This window comes from Canis lupus, chromosome 8, assembly GCF_011100685.1.
Source record: "Canis lupus familiaris isolate Mischka breed German Shepherd chromosome 8, alternate assembly UU_Cfam_GSD_1.0, whole genome shotgun sequence".
In the NCBI taxonomy this organism is placed as follows: domain Eukaryota; kingdom Metazoa; phylum Chordata; class Mammalia; order Carnivora; family Canidae; genus Canis; species Canis lupus.
The window spans coordinates 61,589,749-61,598,411 of NC_049229.1; positions in this window are offsets into that span (position 1 = coordinate 61,589,749).

Here is an 8,663-nt window from a genome sequence, read left to right on the forward strand (position 1 = left end):
ACATCATTCTAATTCCAGGAGCGCATCCTGCAAAATTTACTAAGTGTGGGCACCTGGATTTCTGTTCATTTGTGGTGATAATAACGACAGCTGACAGGTACTGAGTGCTAGGCCTGCATGACCTTATTTACCCACGTGAGGGAATGTTATTTTTATACCCATTTTACAGATAAGAAAACTGAGGCATAAAGAGTTTGAGTAACTTATCAAAAGCGTGTAATCCACAGAAGAGCTCAGAGCTTTCCAACCCAGAGCTCTGCTCTCAAATGTGAAAGCACCAAAAATGTCAAAAAATATGGGCTTCCATACATTACAGCTTATCCAATAATCAAAATGTCACATTATTACCTCTTTCCCTCCCCAAGTTCAGCTCCATGGGGTGGGGGCCTCCTCTGACTTGTGCTTGGCACATTGAAGATGTTCAACCAATATTTGTGGAATGAAGAAAATGAACCTGTATAACAGAACATCATAGATTATTAACACTCATTTCTTTCAAGGAATAGTTAATGACATGAGAAAAGTATTCATGGTAAATCATGGTGATACCATTTTAAGTAAAAAAGGAAAATATGACATTAAATATATAGTATCATCCCAATTTTGCTTACTTACCTATCATACATTGAAGAAAAGCTTAAGGAAACACAACAAACTATCAGCTGGGGTTATAGCTATCTGAGTGGTAGGACAGTGGCGTGCTCATATTTTCTTAGTTATACTTTAAAAAAAAAGATTTATTTATTTATTTCAGAGCGAGAGAGAAAGAGAGAGAATCTCAAGCAGACTCCCAACAAGGAGCCTGATGTGGGGCTCAATCCCAGGACCCCAAGATCACAAACTGAGCCAAAATCAAGAGTCAGAGACTCAACCAACTGACCCACCCAGGCACCCCATTTACATTTTTTCTCTACTTTTTCATAAAAGTGTTACTTCCAGAGTGAGGAAAAAAAAAAATGTATGATGAGTAAGGTTGGGAGAATGGAGGGCCCAGAGGTCAAAGCAGGATGGAAGGTTCAGGACCAATACGCTCTGGGGACGTGCAGTATCAGCTCCAGCAGTCCTGCCACAAAAGGGAGAGGAGTCGGATCGGACCAGAAAGGAAAGCTGGACCGATGAGGCTTTTTCACAGGGATGGGGATCCTGTGAACCCGGCCGGAAATAGGAGGGAGGGAAGCCTGAAGGCCCAAGTTTGAAAACTCTGGAGGAGAATGGAAGTGATTTCAGTTTAAATGTCTCTGTGCTTGGCCAGACGCAGTGGAGAACAGCAGAGCTGGACAGCCTGTTCCTTTAACCAGTAAACAGGGAGGCCCCACGGGTGCCCAGGGGGCTGGGACCCAGGGACATGGGGGTGAGCAGCAGATGTGGCATCCGACAGGCAGTGTCTGGGCATTGGAAACCTTTGTCCCCAGTAATGATCATCTCTTTGTGGGATAAGTGCTCAGAGAGGAGGGCGAGGACATATGGCCAGGGTGGAGATCAGCTGTGAAGGTCAAGGACGAGACATCCTGGGATGGATGCCTTTGTGGGAGAGGAAGCACTACTCCTCTACCCTCTTAGATCCTGTCACTGGGGACGTGCAAATGAAACTGATGAGAGGCGTATTAACAGGAGGGAAAAAGATGTATTTGTATGTATGACAAAAGGAGATAGAGAGGAAGCAGGTAGTTCAATAATGGATGAGGTCAGAGCACTGACCCGTTGGCACAGGGCCCCGCAGGAAGGCTCCAGTCCTGTGTGGACTCCCCGGGCACGGGTGGGAGGCTCCGAGCCGGCTCCCTCAGGAACCCAGCCCCGGGCCTGGTGGTTCCCTGCCTGGGATCTCCTGTGCTGCTCTGAGCACCTGACACCACTGAGCCCCTGCAGGCTTCCCTCACCGTTGCTTCCTGGACACCTGCACCACGAGGAGCCCCATCTCACCCCCTTGCTGCCCCCCCACCCCGCCCCACCTCCTGCCTGATGAGAGCCATCCCCCAGAGGCAGCCCTGGGCCCACAGCACTGGCTCCTTCCTCCACGTCCCCCCGGAGAGCCCCTCTATGAGGACCGTGTCCACAGTCACGTACCTACCCGCTGTTCTGAGTTGTGATGGTCTTTCCTGGAGTCCGTGAACCTCTTGGATCTGGGAGTTAATGTCTTATCACCTACCGTGAGGTGTTACCAGCAGCTCATTTCCCCCTCACCCCCTTTTTTGCCATTTGTATTTCCCTTCCTTCTGGGGCTGCATTTGTGGGTGCATTACACTCGACGCTGTCCCAGGCCCCTGGGGCTCTGATCATTTTTTTTTCACTTTTTCCTGTGCTTTAGATTGTTAATTAATTTCTTTCTTTCTTTCTTTCTTTCTTTCTTTCTTTCTTTCTTTCTTTCTTCTTTCTTTCTTTTTAGAAGTATTTATCTATTCATGAGAGACCCAGAGAGAGAAGCAGAGACACAGGCAGAGGGAGAAGCAGGCTCTGTGCGGGGAGCCCGATACGGGACTCGATCCCAGGACCCCGGGATCATGACCTGAGCTGAAGGTAGAGGCTCAACCGCTGAGCCACCCAGACACCCCTCATCTTTCTCTCAAAACCCTGATCCTTTCTTCTGCCCATTGAACCTGCCTAGTGAAGTGCTTGTCTTTTGAGGAATTTAAATCTCGGCCTGCACCACTTCCTAGCCGAGTCCCCCAACCTCTCTGAGCCCCAGCTCCTCATACAATAGGGGTGACGACACCTGTTTCTCAGATGTTAGTGAGAATTAAATGAGATAAAATCGTGCCAAGTGGGTTCATTCAATGGATGGTGGTGATCCACTTTTCTAAAACTTAAACTTGTAACTTTGAGATATTCTGGAGTCACATGCAGTTGTTAGGAATCATGGATGGGGATCCTGCATATCCTTCACCAGCGTCCCCGCGCTTCCCACCCCCGCCGTGGTAACATTTGGCACCACTGAAGGCAATGTTGTGAGCAGGGCCCAGACAGACAGGGGTCGGCCGCTCGCCTGCTGGCACAATCTAGGGGCAGAGAGACAGGCTGGGGTGAAACAAGAAAGGGGTTTATTTCAGTGAGGCCAGCATGGGAAGACAGCAGGCTAGTGTCCCAAGGCTGCCTCCAAAGTCCTGAAGATACATGTGGGGTGATGTAAGACGACTGTGGGGCGAAGGTCAGCGGGTCCCCGCAGCTGGGCAGCAGAGGTCAGGTCTGTCACTGTGCTGGGGTGGCTCGCGCGGGGTCCTGCTGGTGTCGGGGTGGTCCTGGCTGCTGGAGGGGCAGCTTGGGTTGCCACCGCGGGGTGCCTCGCCCTCCTGGTCTTCTGCCTGAGTTGAGAGATGAGGTGGGAAGAAGAACTTCACCACCGGGTCCTCTTTCCGTAACACACGAAAGTCGAAGCATTGCTGTACATCATCTGGGCTCATGTCTAAGGTGGAAGCCACTGGGCGCTGGGTAACAAGTGCAGGAATCTTAAGTCTTCAGCTTTAACTCACATCTGGACATGCAGAGCTCAAGGCAGAAACAAGGAGGAAGGGGGTGGGGGTTGGACAAGAGTCCAGTGGCAATGGAGTGACCTGATTCCAGCACCAGGAGGAGCTCAGGCAGGTCTCCCTCCAGTATGGGTGGTCAGCTAGGTGGAGCCTGGACAGACGGATGCAAGGTGGCCTCAGTGATGCCAGAGAGTAGATTCTAGAAGCAGGGCCTGAAGGGCGTAGGAGAGGAAAAATAATTTTCTCTCTACCCTTCTAAGTTCTTGGCTGAGATGCCCCTGCAATAAAAAAGACTGATTAACAGGAGAAAAACAAACCAAAGGTTAATAATATGTATACCTCCTATATACCAGGGAGACACTCAGGAAAACCGTGTATTTCTCTGAAATGGCTGGAGCCATTCCCTAAAATACCATCTTCAGCTAGAGTGTTGGTCGGCCTCCTCTTACAGGGACAATGAGGGCGGCGCTCCTTCCGGAGGAAGATTTCCCTTATTCTTGTAAATGTCTCTTACAAAAGGGTAACTTCTTTTTTTTTTTTTTAACATCTTAAAGACTATTTATCTAGGTTACAACCTTGTTGAGTCATGTACCCATTAAATTTACATTTTCCTAGTATATTCACAAAGGTTTTTTTTGGGGGGGGTTGTATATTTTTTTTTATTGGAGTTCGGTTTGCCAACATATAGTATAACACCCAGTGCTCATCCCCTCAAGTGCCCCCCTCAGTGCCCGTCACCCAGTCACCTCATCCTCCCGCCCGCCTCCCCTTCCAGAATACAGGCAACACCTTTTTTGAACTTGGCCACAACTTCTTGCAAGATACATCTATGAAGGCAACGGAAACAAAAGCAAAAATGAACTATTGGGACTTAATCAAGATAAAAAGCTTCTGCAGAGCAAAAGAAACAGTCAACAAAACTGAAAGACAACCTACAGAATGGGAGAAGGTATTTGCAAATGACGTATCAGATAAGGGCTAGTTTCCAAGATCTATAAAGAACTTATTAAACTCAACAGCAAAGAAACAAACAATCCAGTCATGAAATGGGCAAAAGACATGAAGAGAAATCTCACAGAGGAAGACATAGACATGGCCAACATGCACATGAGAAAATGCTCTGCATCACTCCCATCAGGGAAATACAAATCAAAACCACAATGAGATACCACCTCACACCAGTGAGAATGGGGAAAATTAACAAGGCAGGAGACCACAAATGTTGGAGAGGATGCGGAGAAAGGGGAACCCTCTTACACTGTTGGTGGGAATGTGAACTGGTGCAGCCACTCTGGAAAACTGTGTGGAGGTTCCTCAAAGAGTTAAAAATAGACCTGCCCTATGACCCAGCAATTGCACTGTTGGAGATTTACCCCAAAGATACAGATGCAATGAATCACCGGGACACCTGCACCCCGATGTTTATAGCAGCAATGGCCACCATAGCCAAACTGTGGAAGGAGCCTCGGTGTCCATCCAAAGATGAATGGATAAAGCAGCTGTGGTCTAGGTATACAATGGGATATTCCTCAGCCATCAGAAATGACAAATACCCACCATTTGCTTCAACGTGGATGGAACTGGAAGGTATTATGCTGAGTGAAGTAAGTCAATCAGAGAAGGACAAACATTCTCTGGTCTCATTTATTTGGGGAATATAAATAATAGTGAAAGGGAATAAAGGGGAAAGGAGAGAAAATGAGTGGGAAATATCAGTGAGGGTGACAAAACATGAAAGACCCCTAACTCTGGGAAACAAACAAAAGGGTAACTTCTATTCAGTTTTCAGAGCAGCTTCTGTGCCTGCAGGTTCTTAAAAATAACCAGCATGGGGCACCTGGGTGGCTCAGTCAGTTAAGCATCTGCCTTTGGTTCAGGTCATAATCCCAAGATCCTGGGATGGAGCCCCACATGGGTTCTCTGCTCAGTGGGGAGCCTGCTTCTCTCTCTCCCCCTTACCCCCTGCTCATGCTTTTTCTCGCTATCTCACTCTCTCTCAATTAAATACAGAAGATCTTTTTTTTAAAAAATAACCAGCTTAAAATAATCCTTATGCCAGAGAAGCAAGTTTTGGGGTGACAAATTCTGCTCCCTTTCAGAGGCTGGGTGTGAGTTTGATAGAGGCCAGAAACCAGCTTTCTGGAAAGAAAGGGTTTTCGGGAGGGTTTTTGAGAAAGAAGGCAGGCCAGCCGGGAGGAGTGCGTGAGCAGAGGGTGCCAGAGGAGAGGGTCCAGGCCTTTCAGGAGCTTAGCACCAGAGCCCAGCTCAGAAACGAACTTCTTGGTTGAGCACTGGGTGTTATACTCTATGTTGGCAAACCGAATTTAAATTAAAAATAAAATTAAGGGACGCCTGGGTGGCTCAGCGGTTGAGCATCTACCTTTGGCTCAGGGGGTGATCCTGGAGTCCTGTATCCGGCTCTCCCAGGGAGCCTGCTTCTCCCTCTGCCTAGGTCTCTGCCTCTCTCTCTGTGTTTCTCATGAATAAATAAATAAAATCTTTAAAATAAAATAAAAATAAATTTAAATAAGTTGATTGAAAATAAAATAAATTTTGAAAATAGATAAAATTTTTTAAACATTTTAAATAAAAATAAATAAAAAAAGAAACTCTTTGCTTGGTCAGAACCGGGCCACTGCACAGTATTTGCTTGGTGCTTGGTTGCGTGGTGTCCTCTGCTGGCCAGTGTCTGAACTGCAGGCACCTATGGGCCAGCCCGAAAACTGGCCACTTTGGTTCCTGCTCCATCACCAAGCCCAGAAGACACACCCACGCTCACAAGCAGCCTCGCGCTAAAGCGGGGGGGGGGGGGGGGGGTTACTTTTGGTGACACGTTATCAAACTTCAAGTCGTTTTTCACAAACACTTCATTTAAAAAGCATTAAAGAAATGCATGCCATGCTTACTGCATGCCACGCACTGTTTTAAATACCTCACAGATGTCCCCTAATATATTATTAGGTGGTTCTGTGGGGAGGCTCTGTTAGGACACCCATTTTACACTTGGAAAAACTCAGGCCTGGGGCCACACATGGATGCGTTAGGTGAGTGGTGAGCTGGGGTCAAACCCAGGCAACCTGACTTCAGTCTGTGCTCTTAGCCATCACACTACTGTAGAGAACAGCATGGAGTCACTCGTGTCAAGCAGTGGTGTAAGCAGCCAAGGGTGTTGCAGCTAAGACCAGGACTTGCTGAAATCAGCACGGGCTGATGACCCTCCGGAACCCCATAACCAGCAGAACCAGAGAAGATCTGCAAAGGCCTCAGGCTGATTCAACCCCTTTTAAAAGAGAGGACTTTGCAGCAAACTATCAGACCCTCCAAACACTGACCTTTCACGTCTGACCACATCAGAACGGCAGCTGCCACCAAAGGCTCTGGCCCCATTTATCTCTGAACATAACAGAGACCCTCTGCTGTTTGGACGTGATAAGCAGCAGGTGCTAAGAGCTGCCCTGGATCAGCACCCCAGCTGCGTACCCTTCACCCCAACTGTGTGTTCACAGACTGACTTTGCATTTGGCGTGTTAACTTCTTACCTTGTGCTACACCGTGTTTGCTGTGTGACTTTGTCTTGTGGTTTGCTTTGTGTGCTGTGTGCGAAGCCAAGTTAAATGCGTAGCGAAATGTCATTGAATTTGGAATCCTGGACCTGCGTTCCAGTTATGTGAACCGTTAGGACTGAATCAAGTTGACATCGTAGAAAAAGACACACTCGTGTACACACCTTCACGGCGGGCTGGTGACAGTCGGCGCGGTCAGCAGGATTCCGAGTCACTAACTCACTGCGTGTTAGACAACTTGGGAGAATCAGAAAAGACTTCTCGAGCCTTGTTTGAATTGGCTATAGCAGAGTTAAAAATAATCAACTAGGGGAATAGATGTGTGTGAATATAGACTTTCCAGGCGTCTCACTTGGGGTAAGATCCCAAGGTGTCAGCAAAGGTAGGTGAAACCAAAGCCAGTTCCATGCAGGGAGCGACAGGCAGTGGAAGTTCATCCGGGGCTTACCCCCTTTGCGAGCAGGGCCTGAGATGGAAGTAGCCATAGCTGAACCCAAGGGGGACCATTTCAGAAAGGCGCTTGGAGGGTGAAGAAAAAAAATCAAACCATTTGGAAACATTGCAAAAATATATGCTACTAGTGACCGAAATAATCTATAAGTTAGCAGAAAGATGTGAACAAAAATTGTGGGAAAGTATGTGTACATATCCCAGGTGTACATGGGAAATAAGCTCTACATAGTTAAGAAATCATATATAGCAGCTGCTAGGGTACAAAAACTGTGGACACCAGGTAAATGCCTTTAAAAGGTGGGATGAGGGGCACCTGGGTGACTCAGCCAGTTCGTTAATCATCCGGCTCTTGATTTTGGTTCAAGTCCTGATCTCAAGATCCTAAGGTCGAGCCTTGAGTGGGGTTCAGTGCTGCTAAGCATGGAACCTGCTTAAGATTCTCTCTTCCTCTCCCTCTGTACTTCCATGCTCTCTCTCTCTCTCTCTCTCTAAAAAAAAGAAAGAAAGAAAGAAAAGAAAGAAGGAAAGAAAGAAAAGAAAGAACGAAAAAATAGTGGGCGCCTAGGTAGCTGGGTTGGTTAACATCTGCCTTTGGCTCCTGTCATGATACCAGGGTCCTGGGATCGAGCCCCAGGTCAGGCTCCCTGCTCAGCGGGGGTCTGCTCCTTCTTCTCCCTCTGCCCATCCTTTTTGCTCGGGCTTTCTCTCTATGTCTCTCTCTCAACTAAATTAAAAACAACAATAACAGTGGGAAGGGCCAAGAGGTGGGACACCATGTCTTGTGTAGAAGACCCGTAGTACCTACAAGTCAAAAAGAAGCTCACCAGGACCCTGGAAGATGTAATCATGAGTCTGAAGGATCCTTAAAACATAAAGCCCTATTGTCCTGAGCGCCTACCGCCAAGTTTCCCATCTTACCAATGAAAACCATCTCAAAGCCAGACCAGGACCAACAAAGGGGCAAAGAGTAGTATTCTGTTAGTAATAACGTAATGAGGAAGGGCAAATCAATCAATGCTTTATGTTTAAAGGACAAAACGCCCTGGGGTCCAACCCATCCTGAGGACCCAGGAAACCACGATGGGGGGTGGGGGGTGGGAATTATCAAAGTAGACCCATTGTTACAAGGAAGAGTGTGACTTTTTGAAAGATTTTTTGAAAGATTTATTTATTTTAAAAAAAAATT